At 37.8% G+C, this 27,628-nt stretch overlaps 1 long non-coding RNA gene, 1 other non-coding gene and 1 pseudogene across 2 annotated transcripts in view; 2 read left to right on the top strand and 1 right to left on the bottom strand.

The window, feature by feature from the left end:
• Positions 1–27,628, bottom strand: part of LOC136792261 (uncharacterized) — a 221,407-nt gene that overhangs the window by 54,037 nt on the left and 139,742 nt on the right. The window lies entirely within an intron of this gene.
• On the top strand, positions 168–839 carry LOC131766863 (serine/threonine-protein phosphatase 4 catalytic subunit pseudogene; annotated as a pseudogene).
• On the top strand, positions 17,228–17,418 carry LOC131767571 (U2 spliceosomal RNA). The gene has a single exon (XR_009338774.1). It is a non-coding gene; the product is annotated as a U2 spliceosomal RNA (small nuclear RNA).

The raw sequence follows: 27,628 nt of genomic DNA, 5'->3' as shown, positions 1-27,628 counted from the left end.
CATCAAGGGGAGAGAAGTCAAGGCCCTGTGCACTAAGGCTGATGAGCCTTAGTGCAGAACCTGGACTTGCCAGTCACAAGCACCGTGGCTGCAGCCAGGGACAATTCTATGACCTCAGGGAGCTGTTCAGAGAGGGTGGCCACATGCCTGAGACCAACTACTTCTTCATGGGAGACTTCGTGGATCATAGTTTCTATGGCACTGATACAATCCTGCTGCTGGCATTTCAGGTTGGCCATCCTGACTGGATCACCCTGATCCCAGACAACCATGTAGCCTCCAGGTTGCCCAGGTCTCTGGCTTCTCTGCTGAGTGCCGGTGCAATGTGGCTCCGTCACCATGTAGCACTACTGCTCCGAGATCTTTGACTACCTCAGCCTGTTGGCCATCACTGATCACAAGATCTTTTGTGTGCACAGGGCCTCTCCACCTCCATCTAGGCCCTGGGCTAGATGCAGATGATTGACCAAAAGCAAGACGTGCCCCTCGATGCACTGTGTGTGACCTGCTCTGGTCCGACCCTCGAGACACAACAGGATGGCGTGTGAGCCCTGTGGGACTGGCTACCTATTTTGCAGTGATGTGGTGACCCGGTTCCATGCAGCCAAGGACACTGACATGATCCGGGACCGCCAACTGGTGACAGGTTATGAATGGCACTTCAGTGAAACTGTGCTCACTGTTCAGTTGTCACCCAACTACCGCTACAACTGTGGGAATGTGGCAGCCATCTTGGAGCTGGATGAGCGTCTTCAGGAAGATTTCAGTATATTTGAGGCTGCTCCTGAGGGACATGGGGCTTCCCCTTCAAGAAGCCAGTGGCTGAATACTTCCTGTGAGCCTTTGGGTCCCTGCCCCTTCCAGGCCCTCTGGCCCTCAGACCACTATTGAATCTGCCCTCTTCTACAGATGGGAGCTGGGTATACTGCTCCTTTCAAGAGAGCACTTCAAGGATGAGGATGTTCTCTGGAGGGCCTCAGAGCCTCAGCTCCAGCCTCCTCCTCTCCTTTCTCCCCACTGGAACCACGAAGTTTCTAATAACGTTTTTGTTTTTTTTTCCTTTTTTGTTTGTTTCTAGATCAAAATTTTGAGAAAAAAATGTGTTGATTGATTAAATTAAAAACACAATTTAAAGGAAAATATTAGGTAAATAATAGCTCAGGAGTTATTTAGATACAGAAAATCATAAAAATGTGGCTCTAATGATTACAGTTTAGAAAACACCCTTCTAGTCCATACTTCTTTCTGATCGGAGTCCCTGCTTTAAGTTTCCCTAGCATATAATTTATTCTAGAGTTATTTCTGGTAACCTATGTTATTATATCTCAATCAGTCTATCAGATGGGTTTGTTTAACATTTATGTCACATTAGCGATAAATATTTCAATTATCAACTTCGTGATAAACCCTGGTAAGAAGGGTTTTCTTTTATCATCTCTCTGTTACGAGAGATGAAATAAGAGGATCTCTACAGTGCTTACATCTACTTACTCGTTCTCAGCTTTGCAGCTCGTGAAAATGCGTACTCAATTAAAGAATGAATGAGGGCTTCCCTGGTGGCGCAGGGGTTGAGAGTCCACCTGCCGATGCAGGGGACACGGGTTCGTGCCCCGGTCCGGGAAGATCCCACGTGCCGCGGAGCGGCTGGGCCCGTGAGCCATGGCCGCTGAGCCTGCGCGTCCGGAGCCTGTGCTCGCAACGCGAGAGGCCACAACAGTGAGAGGCCTGCGTACCACACACACAAAAAAAGACTGAAGGATCTCCTTATTTTTGGTACATGTGTGATGTCTGAGTATACAGTTTTATAGATGACTGCTTATATGGTGCAGTGTTGAAGTATTTCAGAGCCCCTTCATGGGCAACAAGTTAGTTTCCAACTGCCTATTTCTAAAATCACAAGTGCAACATCAAGATTCTTCTTAAGGTAACTTCAGTACTCAACTCCAATATTCATATCCACCTGCACCCTTTCTCAAAATATAGTTTTTCTAGGCTGGGAGGCTTTGTGATTGCAACAATGCCTTTTAACTCAAGTGCATTTTGTTGGGGGAATCAATAAAATTCTGCTCTGGAACATACACCGTGGCATATACTGGAATTCAGTTTCTGACCTAATTAAGGTCTGAAGCTGGGGGCTGAAGTTTGCACTGCTTTACTGTGATGTTCACTAGTTTGCAGACCTTTGACATCTATGCTAGAGAATAAGTGCATAAAAAATAAGAGAAAGACCATATCCTTACCAAAAAAGAGTTTACCAAGGCTGGCAGGGTGACATGCATATAAATGTTGTAGAAATCGTGTGTACATAGAGAATCCTACACTTAGGTGTGGATTCAAGAGGAAAACTCTTTATTACTCTACACAAATATAAAGACAATTCTGAGAAAGGACAGCCAGCATAAACCAAAGGAAAGAACAAGAGCCTTGGAATAACACAACCTTAGGCTCACATCTTAACTGGAATTTTAATTTTTCCTAGGATCCTTGTTTTTTCTTCTTTTACAACAAGCACTTGATAGAGTTAAACTATTACATCTCTGCTTACCCAGGGTGCTGTATGGCATTTCCTCTACTCTCTTATTAGGGCCAGGACAGCTCTGTAAGGCTCTAGGGTTTCTGGAAGGGATTCAGTTCCAACTTCTGCCTCCACATGTTAGAAGAGCCATTTCCTACGCCCTTTTGGATGTTAAAACTCTAGCGCCCAGATGTAGAGGAGGTCCCAACTCTCCTGGAAGCAGCTAAAATGTAAATGTCCTTATCCTTTTGGCTCAGATGTTTTTTTTACTTGGTTTCTTCCTTTTGAATTAAACCATGTAATTTAAATGTTTTTCATTTAAATATTTTATTCTGATTTTTTTTTTAAGTGTTGCAGTAAAAAGCAGAGCATCTGATTAGCTTAGTTTGCCGTACTGACAAGCATCTCTGTAAGAGATAGTTTGAGGTCTCTATATTTATAGGTGTATACCTCTGCTTTTAGAATGTTACTGCTGTCTTGTGGTAAGCCTGAAATATACAGTTTCATAGTGAATGTGTGTAATAAGTTGGAATCTGTCTGGTTTGAAGTGAATGAACCGATTGCTAGGAAAAGAAATTAAGGCAGTATTTAGACCCAATTGTTTTTAACGTCACTAAATAATATTGCCTGTACAGACAGTCCCTGATTCATGATGCTTTGGCTTAATGATTGTTTTTAACTTTACCGTGGTGTGAAAGTGATACACATTCAGTAGAAACCATACTTTGAATTTTGGATTTTGATTTTTTTTCCTGCACTAGCGGTATGCAGTATGAGCCTTTCTTGTGATGCTGGGCAGGGCAGCAGCTGCAACTTCCAGTTAGTTCCACAATCCCAAGGGTAAACGACTGATACACTCACAAACATTCTGTACCCACACAACCATTTTGTTTTTCACTTTCAGTATAGTATTCAATAAATTACTTGAGATAATCAACACTTTACTATGACATAGGCTTTGTGTTAGGTGATTTTGCCCAACAGTAGGCTAATTTAATTCTGAACATGTTTGAGGTAGGCTAGGCTGTGATGTTCAGTAGATTAGGTGTATAGCATGCATTTTTGACTTATGATGTTTTCAACTTATGATATTTTCAACTTACAGTGGGCATAAAAGGATGTAACCCTATCATAAATTGAGAGAGATTTGCATTGCATTGATCAATGAGCCTAAGAAACTTACTAGAGAATATTAATAAGGAAATATGTATTCCTTAAACTAAATATTGTCTGGTACAATAAATGATAGTTTTGAGGGTGAACATGAAGATGAAGGATTTTTTTAAAAGCTTCATAAATAATTCAATTTTTAGAAAAAATGATTTTATGATGGAAACACAGATTGGGAAATGAAAAATTAAAAATATATATTTCCAATGATTTTGAAATTAAGTTTGTTACTACAGCATATAATCTATTATTTTCTGGAAAATATTATTATTTTCTGGAAACAAAACTATTATTTTCTGGGAAATTCCTTTCAATACCATTAGAAATATCGAATTAGTCATTCTTTAAATAGAACATAGCATTTTTTCTGGTTGTATTTTTCATGATATTTGTCTGAATTGATTCACTCTTATCTGTGTTTAATCCACATCAGTAACATCTGTTTGAAAATGGGAAGACAATCACTTCTGTTTATGATATCCCAAACAATAGTGAGCTGAATTTATGAACAAACTGACTAACCATTTTGGCATTATTCATGGGACTACCTACTTCAATATGTTGTATTAACTACCTGTGAGGCTCAGCTTTGATATTGTTAGTAACAATAGAGTTTAATGAAATCTTTACATCCTAATTTTAACTCAAACTTCACAAATTATAGGAGCTCTTTTTTGCATAACAATTGGGGTTGTAATGACCTGATTTTCTAAATCATATCACAGGTTAGAGAAGGAGATTTGCACATTCTTCACAAACTTGTGACACCATTTGAGGTGTAACTATGCAATTCTCCTGTGAATTTAGAATGTGTAGAAGATTGCTGAAGCTCTCAAATAGACACTGATTTCTCTCTGTTCCAGGTCAGTTGTATGTATTGATCAAATAATTAAAAATATGTTCAAATATCCACAACATTTAACATCCCACATGCTGCAACTAAAGATTCCACATGCCACAATGAAGATCGAAGATCCTGTGTGCCGCAACTAAGACCCGATGCAGCCAAATAAATAAATAAATGTTTTAAAAAGGAAATTATTTTTTAAAAAAACTTGACTTCAGAGTAATACATATCATTTAAAAGTAATACACTAATTGTGACTTGCATGGTTATGGTTGTGTTTTTCTAGTAATGACAGTTGGTTTTACTAATGCCACCACACTCCTTGCTGTATTTGTGGCCAGTGGTGTGCATTTGTAAGGTAGAGTTGTCCTAGTTAGTAGAAATGGAAGTATTTGCTTCTTGAGATACTAACTAGCTCTTAAGGCGATTTTAACCTGCTGTGTGTATTTGTTTGTCAAAAGAGTACTCTAAAATTCACCTTATCCACCAACTCAATCAATGAGCACATAAATCCCTATACCTTATTAACTATGGAAGATAGAGGTTAAAATTGCTCTGTTTTCAGTGTCTGCATGTACCCAGTGCAGGCATAGAAATGTATTGGAAACATAACCCAGAAATTTATATTCTCAGTTTTGTCATTGATAGTTACCTCATTCCATTTTATTTGAATTTGTGCTTGTATAAAATGGGAATCTGGTTTAGAATGTGGAATAAGTCCATCTAAATGTTAATATTCTGGCTGCCTTGTCCCAATTTTTACTTGGGAATCATAGGAGGTCATGCCATGGATGGGACTGATAAGTTTAGATTAAGATAAATAAGATTAAGAATTCTTCTTTGCATAGCTTGGCTGAATTTTTGCTAGAGTTTTATGGTAAACTATATGCTACATGAGAAATTTCTAAGCTCCTTTTCCAAAAATGAGAAAAGAATGCACTTTTAATTTAATATCAGAAGAATTTTCCAATCTTGGATGCCTCGTGAGGTTTGGCAACATCAGATTTGCATAACATTTTCCAAAGTGAATTTCAAAGGATTAGAGCTTTCTTTTCCTGATTCTTATCCCTCAGTAGATGATGTTTTTTCAGAAGATGTTGTTGACAAAACCATGGTAGACCAGCCCAGCTAAGACAGGTAGATTATCAACTGGGTTAATTGGTTAGTATCCTTAAATGTAGCTGTCAACCCTTATTGTATTTCGTATGTCTTTTCACATTTCATTTTTCTTATAATTACTTGTAGTTATATTTTACATAAAATGTTAGTGAGTGGCAGATTGAAAATAAAACATAAAATGGGTCCTTCACCACAGATAGTTCCAGAAGCACTGCTGTAGTTTACCTCAAAAGGAAATATTGTAAAATTATTTTGCTTAAACTACAATGTTATAATAAAATGAAAGATAGATTTAAAATATGTAATTATAAATCCATCATGCTGTTCTTGAACTTTAAAGTAAAAAAAAAAAAAATCATTTATCCTGGTCATTTTCCTTACAAAATTTAAGTGTTAATGCCTATACTATAGTATTATAAAGATTAAATTAGATGATATAAATTAAAGTAGTGCTGTCTTTAGCAGAACATATATGGTCTTTATGATCTGGCCCCTGGCTATCTTCACATCCTCATCTCCTGCCCTTACTCCATATGCTTGTGAACTAAAACTACAGTCACCTAGAAAGAGATTTTAGTTGTTTACTCTGTGCTTTCTTTTAAAAATATTTTAAATAACAACATAAAAGTGTTCAAAGTTCACCAAACTTAAGAGAAATACAGTCATTTTTCTGATTCAAGTAACCATAAAGTAAAAATGTATCAATCGTGCAGAAGAAGAAAGATTTTACCTGACAGTTAACAAGAGAAAGCAATTTCTTCCATTATAACCTATACAGAAAATACTGTAGTGTGATTGTTAGATGTTTTGTAATGTGTCAAATGTGGAGATTTAAATAAATGGCTACAAATTCTTTGGCACCCCTGTTATGAAGAGATGGGGTTTAAGACACTATTCCTTCCACTGGGACTGTGTCAATCAATGGAATATGAAGAAAGTGACATTCTGTGACATTTGAGGCTAATTCGCTAAAGAGTAGGCAGCTTCCATCCAGTTCTTTGGAAAGCTTGTTCTTAGGCTTTTTCCTCTGAGGGCACTCCCTCTAGGAACCAGGCTCTACTGGGAGAAGCCCAGGAAACCTAGAGAATTCATATACAGTCATTCTCAGTATCTGCAAGAGGATTGGGCTCCAGAAGTACCTGTGGAGCCCCAAATCCTTGGATGTTCAAGTCCCTTATGTAAAATGGGTGGTAAAGTGGCCCTCTGTGTCCCCAGGTTCCGTCCACATCTATGGATCAACCAACCAGGTAGATGTAGATATGGAAGGCCATCAATGTAGGTGCTCTGGCTTTAAAACCACCTCAGCCTTGGTGGTACACATGTGAGTGAAGGAGCCTCCGGGTGACTCCAACCCCCAGCCGTTCCAATCTTCCCAGGTGAATACCCAGTTTCATGAAGCTGAGTCAAGCCCTCCCTGCTATTCTTTGTTCAAATTCCTGGCTTACATCATTCATAAGCATAAAATGGTTGCTGCTTTATGTCTTCAGGTTTGGAGTGAGTTGTTTTGCAGCAATAGAAAACTCCAACAGGAAATGATATTTTCACAACAGCCTTACGCCTAGAGATGGTGATCATTTTTTTTCTCTTATTAAACCTTTCAGTAGACTTTATTGCTCCTGTGTGTAACAAAGCATAATCAACATCGATGAAAGTTTATGAATGCAGAGATGCTACATCTTGAAGAAAAGATTCTTTTCAATGACTGCAAGCCATTGCAAATACTATCTTTCTGCCTGGACTGCCCACAACTCCACCTCCACCTTCACCTTCAAGCAGCCGATCTTTCAAGGTTCACTTTAGATGTTTCTTCTGTGTTGCCCCTTGAAAATTCAACCCTACTCCAGGCAGAATTAGTGGCTCCCCCCCACCCCCGGCTCCCAGAGCACTCTGTATTGTAGCACTCATAATGTTATAATAGAGTTTATACATCTACCCTTCCCAATCTCCAGCTATTCTGAGGACTCCTTGAGGGTGAGGATAATACTTAACACTTTTATTCTTTGGCTTACCTGTTTTATCAGGTTATCTGATATATAACCAGTACTTTAAAAATGCATGTTGTATTGATTGATCATGAAATATATAAGGTTCCATAGGTTCCCTAAGGTTTTGATTCCTGGATTATACACAAGCCAACAATGTTCTATACTGCCACACAAGGAATTATAAACCTTAATAAAAAGACCAGTAAACACAGATTTACCATACAGAATGTCTATTCAGTTAACCATTCTTTGCCATAATGGCTCTTGAAAAATTGACACTTTCCAAACAACTCTTTTTTTTTTTTTAAATATAGTGACCTGTATTTCCCAAAGCACATAAAGCAAATGAGCATAAAAATGATATTTCGGGCTTCCCTGGTGGCGCAGTGGTTGAGAATCCGCCTGCCGAGGCAGGGGACACGTGTTCGTGCCCCGGTCCGGGAAGATCCCACATGCCGCGCAGCGGCTGGGCCCGTGAGCTGTGGCCGCTGAGCCTGCGCGTCCGGAGCCTGTGCTCCGCAGCAGGAGAGGCCACAACAGTGAGAGGCCCGCGTACTGCAAAAAAAAAAAAAAAAAAAAAAAAAAAAATGATATTTCGACCTTGCAGTCTTTGGAAAAAACATTCTTTTTTTTTTTTTAAGTCTGTATTGAATTTGTTACAATATTGCTTCTGTTTTATGTTTTGGTTTTTTGGCCGCAAGGCATGTGAGATCTTAGCTCCCTGACCAGGGATCAAACCCGCACCTCCTGCATTGGAAGGCAAAGTGTTAACCACTGGACCACCAGAGAAGTCCCAGCCAGGAAAAACATTCTTTTTTATGTGACTCAGTTATTAGTCATCAAATATCAGATGAAACAAATTCGAACTGTGCACCATGTTTGAATAAATTAAAAGTCTTTTGTTTTGCTTAAGTGTGCTTAGTCAGAAAGACGAAGAGGTGACATTTTTGGTGACTTTTCACTCTATGTACTAAATAAACTTTATTGTCTTTCTGAGTGCTGTCATCTATAGATATTATTTTGACGAAAGATATCTTTCTATGCTATAACTTTAAGTTTTAAGTGCACTTTGAGTGCAAGATAAGCACGATCCTTCAAATTGTTAAAAACATTAATACAGAAAGTTGTTCAGAGAGAAGAATGTATCTCACAAAGAACAACTCCTTTCAACACTCCTCCACTAATACCCTCCATCACGTCTTTTCCTGCTTTGGTGAGTACAGTAAACTTCGCGTCATTACTCTTTATGCACAAACTACTTTATTTATTTTAAATTCCATGTTACTTACTTACATAATGTCATAACGATTGAACAATATTTTGATTATTCAATTAAAATATTTTTCCTTCTATAAACATTTTTGGGGTATCCTGGATTGGAATGAAATTCGTCATAATTTTTCCATTAAAATTAATGAAAAAGCTTTCTCATACAATAGCTTTTCACTGAGCAGCAGGGTTTTTAGAAACAAATTAAGGTTGTTAATCAAGGGACTGGTCCGTTATGGAAGCTTGGCTAACAAACTCTGAGATTATTCTCACTAATGTATGGAGGAGAAAAGGGTAGAACAGGCAGACCCATTAGGGGACTACTTCAATTGCCCAGAGAAGAAATCATAATTTCTTGGATGAAGGTGGCAGCAGTGTGAGTGGTGAGTAATGATCAGATTCTGGATATATTTTAAAGATGGCCCCATCAAGTTTTGCTGTTGAACTAGATATGTAGTGTGTGAGAAAATGAAGAGTCAAAAATAACTTCAAATTCAGAGATATCTAAAGCTTATTCATGCCACATAAAGGATAAACTTGAATTAGAACTAGGATCAAGGTGTTTTTTGATGTCCATTCTGGAGCTCTGTCCACCCTCTCCTGCTACCTAAAAGAAGAGCAACTTGTATTTGATGTCTCTATAGGTGCTTCGGGACAAAAGAGCAGGAAAGCTTTTTAGTTACTGTTAAAAGAAGGTCTTTTTCAGGAATTTTTGCATGAAGAACTTCAAATATCTATTCTGGAACATTGAGGACCTGCAGCTGCTTTGAGGATTTGCTCCAAAGCATTCTAAATCCTTAACCAGTTATTATTGAGGTCAGAGGGAGAAAGAGCATTATTTTGATGTTCTTGCAGATTTGGGGGTTGACTCAGAATAAGTCCTCATGGAAAGAGCATTCAGCTAGGAAGCACACCAGTTTTTAGTTTTCAGCAGTACCACCAATTGGCTAAGTCACAAACTATTTGAGATCCAGATTCCTCGTCTCTAAAGTAAGGAGCTGTGATGAGTAGAAGTTTTCAGCTAGTTGATATAAATCTTGTAGAGCATGCAAAGCCCTCCCTGAGAGCTGTCTTCCTTTACAGCTTCTGGGCTTACAGAAGTGCCTCAGACACTTGTCTTTCTGGTAATCTCAAAGTTCTGAGGACAGAAATGGTAATTCCTGTTGCTCGTAAAACTGGAGAAACCTTTGAATCAGTGGTTCTCAAAGTTCCTCTAGTTCTCAAAGTTTGATTTGATATTGTTCATCACTGGGTTTGTCTTAAATCACTTTCTGAAGTCAATAAAGTGTTGACTATAATTTTGTAAAAAGGATTTTGAAATAGGCAAATGAGTATTTTTGAACTTATATTTTGTGTCAGGCAGTAGAATAGATACTTTAAGTATATAATTATATCCTCACAATAAGTAGATTGTATTATTTCCTGTTTATTAGGCAAGGACACCGAAATTTAAGGAGGCCAAGTCACTTGTCCAAGGCCACACAGTGGTGGAGTTGGGGTTCAAACCCAGGTTTGTCTGGCTCCATAAACTTCTATTACACCAAATTATCAGTAATGATAGCAGTTTTTATCATCATCATCATCATTACAAAATACTATCAAAAAAGAAAAGGAAAATAATTTGCAATTATATATTTTTATTACTCACAGAGTACCTTCATACCATTGGTAGGTGATAGGACATGTGGACCTTGAGTTAACTCCTAGGAGACAGGCATGAAATCTGTTCTGTTCATTCCTCCAAGGCGCTGCCAATTGTTCTTAAAGCCACACTCAATCTTGGCCACAGCAGTTGGGCAATGGTTCCTTTCTAAAAGCCAGATGCCTGATGTGTGACAGTTTCCAATGCAAAGCAATTGATTGGGTGGGGAAACTTAATTTTATTGCAACTTACAAGACTAAAAGAAAAATTGCATTGTATAAAATTGTATTTTATACAATTACATTGTATGAAATTGTATAGACAATTACATTCTATAAATTTTTTTACAATGTAAAAAATACATTGCATTTTTTAAAAACTGTAGACAGAAATTTCTTATTTGTTTTTTTTTTCCTTTTTGTTCTTTTTTGGCTAAGAATTGATGATTATCTACTTGTTTAAAAAAGGTAAAAAAAAAAAAAAAGGTAAAGAAAAATTTCCAAAACTTGAATGAAATATTAATTCAAAAGTGGAAAGTAATTTTGTTTTTAGAATTCAGTGAGAGTTGACTGCATAGGGGCATGAAAGAGACAACAGTCAGCTGAGTTCCCATTAAGTCATAAAATTAAAAGCCAGAAAATTTGCTTTTGAAAACAGTTTTAGGGGAAAAGGGGTAATGAAAAATGAGCCAAACCGAGGTAAAAATGAAGCAAATGGGCAGTAAAGAGAGGGGAATTTGTAGTAAAAATAAGTGTAGAATTATTTATTTGGGTAGGGAGATTGGGGCCATTTCAAAGTACAACAATGAGAGAATTTTCCCCCAGTTTAGAAATAAAGGGAAAAAAAGATATTGCTAATGGGTAAAATGGCACAAAGCCTAAAGGATTTTTTATCTACATTTGACTAAGAATGGAAGTCATATTAATTTTACATTATAATTTGCTGCATAATGATAGTTATGTTGGCTGTACAGAGACCCAGCCCATAAAGTTTAGCAATATTATATTTGAAAATTAGTATAACCTGATTGAAAAGTATTTGAGAGGTAAGCTAGTCACTGTTCTGGGCTAGAAAGAACTATTATATCATAAATAGTGGTTAATTATTCTTTTTTTCACCTGGAGAAAGAAAAGAATAAGTAACCTTCAGTGGTGGCAGCGGGCTCTGAGTTTCAGGGAGATAAGTGCAACCCAGAAACATTCATTAAGGAAGGTATGAACATCTTCCTCCTTGGAGAACAAGCTAGACATCACATGGAATGGTTTAGGGGACAGCATTAGAGACCCTGTCAGGACTTTCAGGCACAGTGCTATGGCAGACTGTCCAGAGGACCTGGTCATGTATGTTATTCCTCTTTAATTCCTCATTCCTTCACTGTACCTTTTTATTTGCTTTCCCCAAGTCAGTTTTTTGTTTTTGGATCAAAGACTTACTTCCAGTCCTCCTTTCCAACTCAGTGTTTGATTTTTCTTTTGTTCCCACCTTATGTTAACTCATACTGGGGGAAAAGGAGAGGGGGGAACAGAAACTGCATCCTGGCATCAAGAATGTTCTTCCAGGGCTTCCCTGGTGGCGCAGCAGTTGGGAATCCGCCTGCCGATGCGGGGGATGCGGGTTCGTGCCCTGGTCTGGGAGGGTCCCACATGCCGCGGAGCGCCTGGGCCGGTGAGCCGTGGCTACTGAGCCTGCGCGTCCGGAGCCTGTGCTCCGCAACGGGAGAGGCCACAGCAGTGAGAGGCCCGCGTACCGCAAAAAAAAAAAAAAAAAAAAAAAAAAAAAAAAAAAAAAAAAAGAATGTTCTTCCAGGCAACATAGGGAAGAGAAATGCTTCCCACAAGCTGGGGAATTTCCAGCTCACCAAAGCAGATGTTGGATGTGCATTTCCTCACCAATGAAATGTTATTTATTGCTTACTAAGAAATTAAGCTGGAACTAAATTATTTGGAACGTGTTTCAACTTAAAAAGATATTGAAGGGATTCATTACTTTGAGACTTGAAAAAAAATGAATGTTGAAGTTTTTCCAGTGACTCTAGTGAAAAAGGGATGAACCTAATCTGTTGTGGAAAGAGATGTTCGACACGAAGCAAATTTCCAGCTTTCTAAGGGCTATAAAAATCTTTTGAGATGGAATGCAAACCAGACCCCACCCTTTCAATTATGCAGTTTTGCAAGAAGAATGCAATACTCTGGTCACCAAAATAACACCAACACTTCTGGCTTTTAGTTAGTAGTTAGGCAAGATGATTTAGAATGTTAACCATCTCTTTTATTACTTGGCAGCTTTGGGGTATCCGATTTAAGCCATGAATAATCCCCTTTGAAAACAAAACATCTCCTCCAGTGGGATAATTAGACTATTACTAAAGACAAACTATCCAACATCAAAAGCCTAGACCTTAAGAAGTCATGCAACAGGCAGTCTTCTCCCCAAATTAAAAGCATGCTTAGCATTAGAGGTCACTGCAATAAATAAAGGGATGTAAAATAATTACAAGTTTCAGTCAAAGAACTACAGCATGAACTATAATAAAAAGTGACTGGCTTCTGAAAAACGAATATGCTAATTATATTCAGTGTTTGAATCGGTGCTTGGAAGCCTGTCCCCCATTCTCTGATTGAGTCATTAATCATTCCTGTGAGGCCACTGTTATTCCAAGGGATCCTCAGCAACAGAATCAAGGATACAGCTGCTAACAGTATTAGAAATGGGAGTGGGGGGAGTCAATGGAAGACCCAGATGGTAATAATTACATTAAGACTACCACCCAAATTATAAGACTATTTTCTCTCAAGGTCTAGATGTGTAATTTTTGTGTGTGCACAAAGCTCATAACCAAGTGACCTGTTATTAATCACAACACCAAGTCCACATCCACTTTATTCATCAGTTGAATGATGATAAAATAATTGGCTCTGCTCATGGCATTTTTTTAAGTTGGCTGCTAAGTTATCTACAATGCTCCATCCTTTTAAAAATTACTAATGAATGATCAGAGCGTGGTAATTTTTAATTGAGTATTTCCAAGCTCACCCTACTCAAGGAGTCTTTTATAGCATCAACACTAAATTAGTTGTGACAGTGGAAGACGGTCACTTAGTAAATAATTTAGGTTTCCTGAGGATTTCGTTTAAACTACTATTTGCATCCGACCATTTTGGGGATCTGATAGTGCTTGAATGCTTACTGAATTTCTTCTCTCTTTTCCTTTTATCTACTGAAGGAGATGCTGAATTATAGTGAAATCCTCAAAAGGAAGATATTTGAAGAGAGGAGTAATTATAAAAGGCTCCGGTCAAGGAAACACTGATTGCAATACTTCCTAAAAAGCTATTCAGGCAAAATTATAGACACAGAGAACAGTGATTGCCAGGGAGGAGGGGGTGGGGATGGCTATAAAAAGGCAAAAAGGCAGTGGGAGGGATCCAGTGGTGATGGAATGTTCTGGATCTTGACAGTATCAATGCCATCCTCTGGTTGTGATATTACACTCGAGTTTTGCATGATGTTGCCATGAGGGGAAACTGGGTAGCTCTGTACGATTTCTTAGAACCACATGTGAATTTACAGTTATCTCAAAATAAAAAGTTTAATTTAAAAACAGCTATTCAACTGAAAATTGTTCTTATAAATTAATTGTTATCCATAATGTTGTTATGAAACCTAAAACTGAGTCAACTATTTGAAAAGTAAGAGAATTAAAATGTATTCCTCATCCAGTGGAATGTATTTGCTCTACCAAACTTTGTCATATTAAGGCCCAGAAGTTTTATGAACAAGACTTACTGGGCAGCTACACCCAACTCCACCCAACTCCACTTGTACCCTCTTTGCTTCAGTTCACTTATCTATAAAATAGAAATAACAATAGTGCATTTCTTACAGGTCTTTTTTTGAGCATTAGAAGAGATAGCATAAATCAAACGCTTAAAATAAAACCTGGAATATAGTAAGCAGCAAATAAATGTTAGAAGTTCTTGGTGGTTATGCAAAATTTAAGAGCAGAGATTATCTGATGTGTGTATTGACCTCAGCTTTTGTGCCGCCCCAGATCAGTTCAGCCTTTGCCAACTTCCTGGTGAGAGTGACTCTGGAGACGGCTCATCCCATCCCCCTTAGTCATGAAGTTTCTGCCACCCATTGAGAAAATCCTAACACTCAGCTGTCCCCAGGAGCTGCCTAGAACCACTCAATAATACAAGGCCAAGGTTCAGAGGCGATAATATTCCTCAGGCTGACCAGTGAGACATATGAGACTGGAAATAACCGGCAGAAAAATGGTTTGCCCCTTCTTCTCCTATAATGGACTGTTCTGAGGTATGATACAATATATGGCCTCTCAGTTGCCCCATCAGACAAAAGCAGTCAGCTGTGCCTTTCGTGACACTCTGGTCACCCAGGTAACAGATTCTCTCTCTCTCTCTCTCTCTCTCTCTCACACACACACACACACACACACACACATGCACGCACACATTGTCCTCAGCTACATCCAGAAACTCACTGCAGTGCTCCGTTGTCTCATTTCTCCAGGGTCTTGCCTTTTGGGGGCTATTATGGACCTCTCTGAAGACCTACTCTCAGCCAGTGATTGGCAAAGAAGTTGTCACTGTATAAATAGGGTTATCATATGAAGATGAGAAGTTAATTTGATTTCATTTTCTGTTTAACATAGACACAGATAAGAGCCATTGCTCTGGAAATTTCCACACTCCTCATGAATTTTACTTTTAAAATCATTCTTGTTTTCTTATTTTTACTTGTTTAAGTATAGTACCAAATGCAATTTTATGCAGTATTAATTTTACTACTAAGCAGTTGATAGTTGAACATTTGTTAAATAGATGGTAGTAGTTTAAATATTTTTTCCCTTCCCCTCTACTTCAGTTACTCTATACTGATTTGGCATACTGTACAAAAACATTACAAATAAGGTTTTGATTTTATGGTTTGTAAAGAAACACAAATGCCAGATACCAGGCAGTAAAATTCCTTTACTGAGTAAATGAGAGCAAATAGCATCCTTTGTAATACTAATTATCCCTCCTCCGCTGTGTTTAATGAAGGTATAGCCTTTGTTCATTTTCTTTTCCTGCAAAAATGTATTCAATATAAGCACATATATAGGCAAAGGAAGTCCCCAGCTTGCGAATTTTGCTCAGAAAATTTACTGATAAGGCTGTTTGGAACTTGTAGAGAAATGATGTTAGAAAATTATGATTAGATGTTCAGATAAGCTCAAAAATTGTGCCTACATTTATATGTGTCTAAAATATGTGTGTGTGTGTGTGTGTGCATGTGTGTGTGTTCACCATTTTTTTAAACCATACATTAACTACAGGTTAGAACACTCTTTCTGTGGGAGTTAAGTCCCTGCGCCAGGCTGGGATGCCAGGAATCCTCTGTCCCAAGCGCAGGAAGCAGAATGCAAACACGCCCTCTGCAAGCTCGGCAGTAGCATAGTAAGTTTCGGGGTTTGAGAATTGGAGGGGTCTCTTCCCTAGTCCCCAAACTTGTTAACTCTCTGGGGCTGCATAATTGCTTAATACAAGGGTATCTCTCTCCAGGAGTCCTCTATAGGCATAGCTATTTCTTTCTTTTTACAAAACAAGAAAGCTATTCTACCAGAGGTTTTATATTCAATTCTAGAAGCAGCTACCTTAATCCCAGGGTAGGTGAAAAAATAGGCAACAGGTCCCCAGCAGCTGTTCATTTAAATTTTTAATTAATTTGTACCCCATTATTATTCTCAAAATGGTTTAAAGCATGTCATGGATTTGGATTCACTTCGACATAGCAGGATAATCTCTTTTTTAAATAAAGAAAAAAATGGGCAAAAGAAAAATAGGATAAAAAGAGTTTAGCAGGACAAGGAATTATATCAGTGCAGGTCATCTGATGTCACGAAGGCTCTTATGATTGTTAGAGTTGGGCCACTGTCTATAAACTTACTATCAGCCATCAGAAAAAAGAAATTTGATCAGTTATATGAGTCACAGTCTTCACAATATTAAAAGAAAAAACAAAGACAAGACACTTAAGGCATACAACCAATCCTGATACTGAAACTAAAGAGGAATGTTTTGTTTGGATATGTATAGTGAGAACTTTGTGTAATATAACCCACATTCTTATTCTGTTGCAGGGAGTTTTGTAAGACTGTCTCTGCGATAGGCACATCTGTCAGAATTCAATACGATGCATACTAAAAAGTGTAATTACAAGATTGACTTGACCAAGAGGGAGAGCTGTGAGTTTCTAGATGATGGGATGGATGTTTTCTAGGATGCCCTCCACAAATATTATTTCTTTCAGCTGAGCTTTCATAGGTATTCACCTTGCAAGTAGCCAGAAAACAGCTGCATTCCGTTGCCAGTTGAGTTTAGGCTTAGCAGCTGAGCTGTGGGCGGGATTGACATTCTCCCCTAAAGACTGAGAAAACAAACAAGTAGAAGTCCCAGCGTGGAAAACCACAACTGAGGCACTTTATGGTGAGTTAAGGAGTAAATAAGCAGGGCAAGGCTACGTTAAGAAAGTCATATTCAGACCATTCTAACAGAAACAAATGAAACAACAAGAGGGCACACTGGACTCCATAAAGTATTACTGCAATACTTTTAGCCAGGAAATATGTAAAAATGAAATACTCCTAAAAGCATACCTTAAAATTCCTATGTATAATCGCTTCTCGGCCTTTTGGCTAAGATCAAGTGTAGTATCTGTTCTTATCAGTTTAATATCTGATACGTCCTCTATCCGAGGACAATATATTAAATGGATTTTTGGAATTAGGAGATGGAATAGGAGCTTGCTCCGTCCACTCCACGCATCGACCTGGTATTGCAGTACTTCCAGGAACGGTGCACCAGAAAAAAAAAAAAAAAAAAAAAAAAAAAAAAAAAAAAAAATTCCTATGTATAGACAGTGGGAGATTATCTTTGACATTTTTTCCTGAATTTTAATGAAAAAAATTATTTTTTCATTAATAAATATAATAATATAAATAATATAAATTTAAAAAATATTTATATTTATGCAATGTGCCGCCTATGTCCAGGTTATTCAACAGAATGCATAACACACATATTAAACTTATAGGTTAATTTTTAGGAAACTTGTAAAGAAAACTTGTAATAGTGAAACTGATCTCAAAGATTACTGAGATTCCTTTCCTTATTTCTATTCTAAACTTTAGAAATATGTAGCTATAGGTGCAAATGTAGATGATTTGGGACATTGGGTAGAAGAGGTGCCAATCCTAGAAGAAGTCACGAAATATATAAACATTCCTGACATCAATTTACTTATCAATTTACTTAACCTCTTTCTTGAAAAACAAAGGTTGAGATCTTCGAATACATAACATCTAAAAATGTGGGCTAAAAAAAATAAATAAATAAAATTAAAATGTGGGCTTAAATGTAAAAATCATCTTTTTAAAATGCATCAATAACCTGCCAAGGATGTAATGAAAATTGTCAGAGCAATGTCTTTTTTTCTCTACAGATGTTTCTCTACAATGATTTTACCAAGTAAGGGCTTATTTTTTCCATTAACCAGAAGTACAGACATTGGCAGTCATAGCCGATACAGCAGCTCCATCAATGGCCCTGCATCCTTTTATCTTTCTGTTACATCATTGTTATTGTAGGTTTTTCACCCTCATACTAATATTTCATGGACTCAAGATCACTGTTCCATCTCTAACCTCATATCTGTACATTAGGGCAGTTCAAAAACAAGGAAACATCCAAAGAAGGGCTGGAATCTATAAGACAGATGAAAAACTTTAGAATCATCCAACAGATTTTGATTACATCTCCTTGGCCAGAACTAAATCAAACAGCTACCTCTAGTTAGCAAAGGAGGCTGGGGAATATACTTTCAGAAGTTAGACATGTTACCACTGAAAGAAATTTGGCTTCTATTTAGTAAGAAAAAAATGGCAAATAGGTATTAGATAGAAAACTAGTAGTGTCTGCCACAGCAAGGTTGTGGAAAATGGGAACACTCATACACTTCTGTTGGTAGTATGATTTGTCACGACTTTGAAGAATAGTTTTGCTATAGCTACAAAAGTTGGAGAAAAAAATGAAGGAAGTAGGACTATTGATAATAACATGGTTAACACTCGTAAACAATTTTTAAACCAAAAATATCAAGTTCTAAAACAATGTGTATAATAAGATCCTTTTGTATGCACTTTTACATGCTACAGTAAGTCCCCTACATACAAACCTTCAAGTTGCAAACTTTCAAAGATGTGAACATGCATTGCATGTCCGATCACATAAGTTAGTTCACATGTCTGGCATACATTGTCACGTGCGTGTATCCTCTACAAGTGGTTGTGCTTTTGTGTACTTTACTGTACAGTACTGTATAGACTGCAGTAGTACAGCATCTTTATTTCAAAGGCAGGATGTCTGGAAGCAAGCATAAAAGCAGTGGTGATGTAGAGGGTACTGCTACGAAGCGCCAAGCAGTAACGATGGAAACAAAAGTGAAAATAATTGAGAAAGTGGAGCGACAAGAGGAAGAAGGAGTAACTGAAGAACAGGAGAGATTCATGACACAGGTAATGGAGCGGGGATTTTCTTTATTTGACGAGGCACTGTTAGTGTTTGAGGCACAGGACCCGAACATAGAACAATACACAAAGGTTGCAGCAGCCTTTCAAAATGCAATCCAATGCTACCATGTCAACTATGATGAGAAAAAAAGAGCTATTACCCAGACATCACTGGATCATTTTTTCAAGAAGGCAGATAGAACTGAATCCAGCAAGGAACCAGAACCTCTACAATCAACATCAGGCATAAGTGAAATTGCAGCTTGCCCTCCATCTCCTATTGCTGACGATCCTTCAGCTCTACCATTTCCCACCTCCTCTCCCTCCTCCAGTCAGTAACTCTTCTTGCCTGTTCACTCGATGCCAGCCCCTGAGTGCCAGCTGTTGTGCTGTACTACTGTACATTTCAAGGTACTGTACTGTAAGATTAAAAATGTTTTCTTTATTTTTGTATTTGTTTTTATGTATTATTTGTGTGAAAAGTATTATAAACCTATTACAGTACAATATTATACTTAATGTACATATAGTATACTGTATGTATACGGTATGTCTGTATGTATATATATGTGTGTGTGTGTATATATATATATATATATATATATATATATATATATATATATGTATGTATAGCCAATTGTGTTAGTTGGGTACCTAAGCTAATTTGTTGGACTTAAGAACAATTGGACTTATGAAAGCACTCTCAGAATGGAGCTCATTCCTATGTAGGGAACTTACTGTATATGAGGACTATTTTCACCAAGAAAAGACTTTATTTTATTTTTTTAATTGAAGTATAGTTTATGTACAATGTTATACAAGTTACAGGTATACAATTTAGTGATTCATAATTTTGAATTGTTATAAAAATTATAACAATTATACTCCATTTATTTTATTATAAAATATAGGCTATATTTTCCATGGTGTATAATACATCCTTATAGTTTATTTTATACATAATAGTTTGTACCTCTTAATCCCCTACCCCTCCTGTCTTCCCTGTCCCCACTGGCAACCACTAGTTTGTTCTCTATATCTGTGAGTCTGTTACATTTTTGTTATATCCACTAGTTTGTTGTATTTTTTAGATTCCACATATAAGTGATTTTTTAAAATGAGAAGAGTTTAGTTACATTATTTAAATGCATAGGTGGTCCACAGGTAAGCAAGGGAGATCCATGGGGAAACAGCAAGTAGAATCACAGGGGTGGGTGGGGGCAAGGCTGGGGCTGCAAGAGGAGCTGTGAGGCTGGCTTTCCAAGGTGTTTGGAGTTAATGAGCCACAGAGGTGAGACAGCAGAGCCCAGAGTCCACCTAAAACCAAACACTGAAGGACAGTATTAGTCCTTCTCTGTCTGACTTACTGAACTTAGCATAATATCCTCCAAGCCCACCCTTGTTGCTGAAAATGGCAAAATTTCATTCTTTTTTATGGCTGAGTAGTATTCCATTGTGTGTGTGTATGTGTGGTGTGTGTGTCTGAGATAGACAGATATTATTCATTTATATATATATAAAGATGTGATATATATATATATAGATAGATATATTTCACATCTTCTTTATCCATTCATCTGTTTATTGACACTTAGATTGTTTACAGTGTTTCACTGATATTCTGGAACATTGTCCCAGATAGCATTATTTTAAAATTTATTCCAGAAATTATGGCATATAAAAATGAAAGCAGATCCCATTTTTGGAAGAACCAAACACTGTTTCAGGGGCACATCTTGCTTAATCCTAAGGTTTAATGGCAAAAACATGGGTTTGGGAGCCAACAATCTAAGCTTTAAATCACTGCTCTAAAACCTGGGAACTCTGTACCCTTAAGCCAATTGCTTTAATTCTCTACCTGTTTCCGCTTGTAAAATCACTGCAAGAATTCTTACCCTCCAGGATTGTTGTGATGATTAGAGGCAACAATGTGTCTCACCTAGGTCTGATTCTTATTATGTGCATAGTAAATTGTTGCTCTGGTGCATAAATTAGTTCCTCAGTTTCCACGCCCTGCATGATCTCATACACAAACTGTGGTATCACTTGAAACTACTATCAAAAACCCCCAAATTGCTTGACCGATCTTTTTGCAATCCCATTACTGTTAAGTGCTAAACTATTCTTCTCAATGACACACCCAGGACCAAATAAAACAGAAAATAGAAACTGAGTAGTTTGTTGAATAAACTTAGATCAAAGGGGACATGATTTTTAAGGCATTTAAATAACATTTTAAAAGTTTACCCTTTTTCGAGAGAAATACTGCAAGTGTTTGAATGTTTGTTGTAGCTTTTACCTTACTTAATGTTCTTGAAATTATAAGAGTTTTTGTAAATCTAAGACTCTTCCCAAATTACAGGAGAAAGGATGTTCTTTATATGTATTATAAGCAATGTTATTATGGCTCATAGTTCTTTTAGATGTTAAGAGAAAAGTTATGGTGAGAGATCAATTGTTTATAAAAAAATTTTTCAAAAAGAGATGCCAATATAAACACACACGTTGGACAAGGTCCACTTGGACCAAGAGTTAATGCTGAGATCTTATGTATTATGTGAAAAAAATACCATATTTCAATCTAAATTCCTCATTCTTTCCCTAATGTAAGGGCAACATATTCCTCTATGGTTACTTTAGTGGTTATATTTTGATTGAAATGTTTCATTGTTTGTGCAAAAAAATATTTATGGGGCATTAATAGATGCTATCTGATAATAGATTCTTTAAAATAGAGGATATTTTCCAGTTCTAAAACAAAAGAACAAAAATCCAATGCAGAAACATGTTGATGAATCCTTTTCATCAACATGATAAAAGTTGGTTAGTACTTTTCACTCTTAAGAGAGAGACAAGGATAAATCATCTGAGGACTGAGGTATTTGAGTGGCAGGTCTAGACCCATGTTAGTACAGAAGAGGCCATCTCTGGAGGTGAGGACGTGATTGCCCTGCTGCTTGGCTGCTTCTTTTTAGAAGATCCTCGTCTTCCATTTATGCGAGTGTGTCAACATCTCATGTCACTTACTCCTTTAGGATTAAGCCATTTGAATATATTATCAGCCATCAATAGTGTATTTTAAATTATTTGACAAATGAACTTCTCTTGAACTTGAGAGAGTGAGCTTACTAGCCACACTGCGTCTGATGATGATGACGGGGAAAGAAAGGTCCAGTGTCCCTGAGGATTGTCAGAGTTGGGACATTCTGGAGGAAGGGAAGGTGAAGGAAGAAAGGAAGGAGGAGAGAGCTGGCAACAGAATTGGTAAAATTTTTAGTCACGTCTGAACTTTTGAAAGGAAAAAAGACAGATAGGAGAAGTAATACTAAAGGCTTCAAGAGTGTAGGGTCCTGTCAGACTGTGTGCCCTCTGGAGCCTGTGCACTGGAGACTGGAACCCAAACACTGGGGAAAAAAGAAAAGATTATATTCTTGGGAAGAATGTGAATACACACATGCCCTCTGCATTAGTTACGTTTCTGCAGATAAACAGAATCAATAAGATGTATCCTATAGGATAATTATATATATATGATTTATTACAAGGCATTGGCTCATGTAACTACGGAGGAAGAAATCCAGCTATTTACCATCTGCAAGCTGGTGACCCAGGAAAGACTGTGATATAAATTCTTATCCAAGTCCAAAGGCCTGAGAACCAAGGAAGACCAAGATATAAGTACCAGTTGGAGGACAGGAAAAGACTGACGTCTCAGCTCATGTAGTCAGACAGTGAGAGTAAATTTATTCTTCCTCCACCTTTTTGTCCTGTTCAGGCCCCTCAGTGGATTGGATGATGCCCACCCACTCTGGGGAGAACAAACCACTTTACTCAGTCCACCAATTCAAATGTTAATCTCTTCTGGAAACACCTTCACCGTCATACCCAGAAATAATGTTTAACCTGGGCAACCCACGTCCCGATCAAGTTGACACAAAAAATTAACCCGTCACATCGTCCGTCTCCCAAACAGCGTTATGTGGGGCCTCGCACTGGGGCTCTGAAACTTGGGGCTATATTTCTCAGCAGAGGAAAGTTGAGAATGTCTGAGTGCAAGAAAGACAGAGAGAAGAATGACTCTGGGAAAGATAGAAAAGCTTAGGGGTGAGAAAATGGGACTAAATCACCCTTTAGCTAACATACTGGGAAAAATCACTAAAGAAAGCAAGCCTTTAACTGGCAGATTAAAACATAGATTTTTTATCTTTCTTTAAACCTCTTTATTTAAACATTTTAGTGGAAGAATTACTCAAAATTGGAAATATATGGAGCCCCATGGAAAGAGGTTAGAGTTGTTTTTATCTTTTTTAGGAAAAACAAAACATAGACGTTATAACCAACCCAAGCTGTCGGTATGATTGCCCTATATACCTTTCCTTCCGAACGTAAAGCTCATCTGGCTACCATTGTTTTCCTGTCTTGATGGGGTACCCTCCATCTATCCTTCCATTCATTGTTGTTTAGAGTGAACATTGGGTGTGTTGGTATAATCACTTGAGCCCAGGAACAAACTCTACGTTATGAGCTCTCACATTACAGTCTCAGGCAGGGAGAAAGTTCTGACAACCTGAATGCTGCTATTCAGACAGTTTCCCTGGAAGGGAAAAATGCCAAGGGCATGTCTAACCACAAAGAGAGCAGAAACCTTCCAAGAACCACAGGAGAAGAGACAAGCGTCCCTCTCTCAATTCAATTTAAGGCAGCTTCAGTTAAGAGGTATTCTCAAAAGATTTTAGAGTGATGTATTGGGTTTTTTTCAGCAATTCCGAATCAGAAGGTCCTGATCTATTAAAGCGATATAAAATCTAATGTTAGTTAAATTTTTGGTCAAACGTTTCCTAATAATACCTAGTAATCCTAGATCAAATATCATCAAATGAAGAAAAGAGTCTGCCCTTTTTGTGTGTGTGTGAACTTTTTGCATTAATCTAAATAGAAGTTCTTTCCTGTTTATTTGTTACCTAGCTCTGGAAGTGCTATAGTATACTAGAGTTTGAAGCCAGCAAAACGAGGTCCAAACCCTGCCTCTGCCCTTATTATCTGAACATGGGCACATTACTTCACAATTCTAACACTAGCGTTTCCATATATAAAGTGAGGATAATAGAACCTATTTGATGAGGCTGTTTTATGTATTAAATTATACACATGCTAAGATGTAGCACAGGGCTTAGCACCTGGACACCACCCAATCCAGTGAGGGTTGCCCATTTTTCTTACTAGGTTTGTGTTGCCTGAACTATTTTTCATTCTGTAAGACATGAAACAATGGATGAAGGAATATTTGACATTATTTTCTATACACAAAATTTTGAGCCAATTTTACATGATTAATTAAAACCTGTGATATCTAAAATTTAAAATGTCTCTCTCTCTCTCTTTTTTTTTTTAATAACAACAAAATAAACAGAGCTAGAGAATCTACCCAGGCAGTCTTACTATACTAAGCATTTACTCCCTGGTAGGTCTGTGTTATATTTGGGTGCTAGAAAGATGATTAAGAGATGGCTAATCTCCCAATAATTTGGTGCAAGGTATTTGGATTAAGGGTTTCATGAGACTTGCTGACATCTGTGATCCTTCAGTATCAGGCCCCTGCCTCTCTCTCTCTAGTCTTAGCCATCTCAGCATCCTTGCCTCACCCTTAACTCCAACGCACCCAACCCTCGTTCTCTGCTATTTCTTTTATGGGTTCCTTTGCCCAAGCTGACTTCTAGGTCTGGTTTTCATCTAGATATCCTTGGAGGTTCAACCCAAGTATCATCACCTCCTCAACTTACCTTCCCCTTCTTCTCCTCGCCCGTCCCATGAACCCTCACTAAAATGGGTCAGCTGCCACTACTTGGGGTTCACATAATACTTTTGCTTATTTCTATCACTATAATTCCACATTGTTTGACAACTGTCAACTCTTTAGACCGTAACTTACTCATCTCTGAATTTCTTCTTCCCAGCACAGAACCTGACATCTAGTAGACACTCAAAAAAGATTAGTGGGATAAATACGTGGATTAATGATGTCATATTAGAAAAAATTTAATAGTACTTGCTATAGACTGAACGTGTTCCCCCCAAATTCACATGCTGAAACCTCATCCCCGGTGTGAGGGTATTTAGAGATGGGGACTTTGGGAGATGATTAGGTCATGAGGACAGACCTCTTGTGAATGGGATTAGTGTCCTTATAAAAGAGGCCCCAGAGAGATCCCTTACCCTTCTTCCAGGGAAGAACACAGTGCAAAGACAACTATCTATGAACTAAAAAGCAGGTCCTCACCAGAAACAGAATCTGCCAGCCCCTTGATCTTGGACTTTGCAGCTTCCAGAATTGTGAGCAATAAATTTCTGTTATTTATAAACCACTCCGTCTGTGGCATTTTGTTATAGGAAGCTGAATGAACTAAATCAGTACCATTAGGAACAAAAACAAGGTCCCTGGGTTAAGATCTACACTCATCAGATCACCCAGTGTTGCAATTCCTTGGGGAGTTCTGGACACTGTTAATGTATTGTCTTGTTTCTCAAATGGAAAGATTTAGAAATAAAATGCATGATTCATCATGAGTCAAGAATCTGGCTTGAAATAAAGTCCATATCTCTAATTTCTCAACTTGGGTTTCTGTAATTCTACTGTACACCCTCTTCCAGAATAAAAATTCTAATAAAACTTCCTAGGCATCACTATTCAGTAGCAGGAAATTGTGACATGATACCCTAAAATAAACGAATCTAAGCACACCAGGTTTCAGTTGAGTCTGGATGATTTTAACAGAAAACCAAAATTTCTCAGACATTTTTCCTGTGACCTTGCGGGCTACCTCAAGTCTGAGGCTATATATGTCCAGAGATTTGACAGAACTGTTTACAAATTCTTATGATTTTATTGATTACACGATGGAAAAAATGTGGAGTTGGTCTTATATTGTCATTGGCATTAGTGAGGTTGAAAGTTTTTGTTTGATCTCCATTCAAGCTTTTTAGAAGCATGGAAACTGCAGAGTGAAGCAATTCAAATTTATGCAGAGTTTGACAGCGAGTTAATTAACAGAACTATGCAAAATTGAATTTTGAGAAAACAATTCTGGCATTTTTGAATAGTTGTATGTTATGAATATACTTCTCCATAAGCATATGCAAGCTATCTGTCAACTAGCTGGCTCATTTTGAAGACATGTCCACTTAAGAGAAAATATTGTGTTTCAAAGAGTCCTCTGAAGCATAGAGAAAAGAGAGAAAAGACTACAAGTGCTTTGCCCTTTAACTTTGAAATGTATGAAGAACCCCAAACTAGAGTTGAACTCATAACAACTGAACTCCCAGGCACCATACTTGTTAAAATAGATACAGACACTAATCCAAACAGGCAGGGTGGTCTCTTCTCAAATATTCACATTCCGCACCCTGTCACAGACACACTCAAATCAGAGCAAGCCTTAACACAGAAGCAGAGGAGACAGCCATCTCTGCAGTGTGATTTCAAACATGTTCAGGTTGCCCCCAAAATACATTCCTTTACCAGCTGAGATTTCCCAATTCAAGATTTATTTTGTGCCATAACAGTTTGAATACTGTAATAGGGAACTTCTCTGGCATATATGGATGAATAATGAAAGATGGAAAACAGTTTTAAAATTACTTTTCCCTTTGTGTAAATAAATGTATAAGGTGCTTTCCTGAACTCGGTTGTGATAAGGAGAAAGATGAGCACATGAGTCCCTAGGCACCAAAAAAGAAGATTGTACCTCTGTAAGTTAGAGAGTAGATAAAAGGAAAGAATGAGAGCCTCAAAGGCAAACTTCTGATTTTGATATCTGCCTAGTGGGGGGCTTGGGCCCTACAATGTATATGGAAAAGGACAACAAAAGCAGGAGTGGGTGTGGAGGGGATGATGTTTTTCTTGCTTGTCACCCTATCTCTTCAATGAGTCACATTTTCCATCTGAAAGTTTCCATGTTTGTTTTCAAATTCTCAACATGGTACAGAGAATGAGCCAGGAATCGTTTGGTTGCAAGAAACATACACCCACTTAACGCTTTGCAAATTAGCAACTTCATTGAATTAGAGAATCTCAAGGAAATAAAGCACTTACAGGATACCTGGTTCCAGATGATCCAAAAGTCATCAGCCTGCCACCTTGCCTCTTTCCCTCTGTAGCCACATCCTGGTGTGCTTCTCTCTCTGCATGTCTGCCTTGTTCTTAACCTGTTTCCTGGGAAAGGCTCTTTAGTTTTGGCTTTTCCATAAATGTAGCCTTTATTGCCCTTGGCCAGCTCAAAGTCCAGCTCTAGCTAATTGTCCAGCTCAATATTCACAACATGCAGACTCAATATAGGAGAGGGAGACAGAGAGAGAGAGACAGAGAGACACAGAGAAAGAGAGAGAGAGACAGAACGAGAGAGATCCCAACTGGAATGAAGTTTCTACCTCAGATCCTATCATGGCCAATAGAGAGTTCCCTGGTGTTTATCTGCACACCAGGTTTAAGTTTTTCAGCAGACACTTAATGGGA

Source organism: Kogia breviceps, chromosome 12 (assembly GCF_026419965.1).
Source record: "Kogia breviceps isolate mKogBre1 chromosome 12, mKogBre1 haplotype 1, whole genome shotgun sequence".
Classification (NCBI taxonomy): Eukaryota; Metazoa; Chordata; class Mammalia; order Artiodactyla; family Physeteridae; genus Kogia; species Kogia breviceps.
The sequence above is the reverse complement of the archived record's forward strand: the minus strand, read 5'-3'. Positions and strand labels throughout refer to the sequence as shown.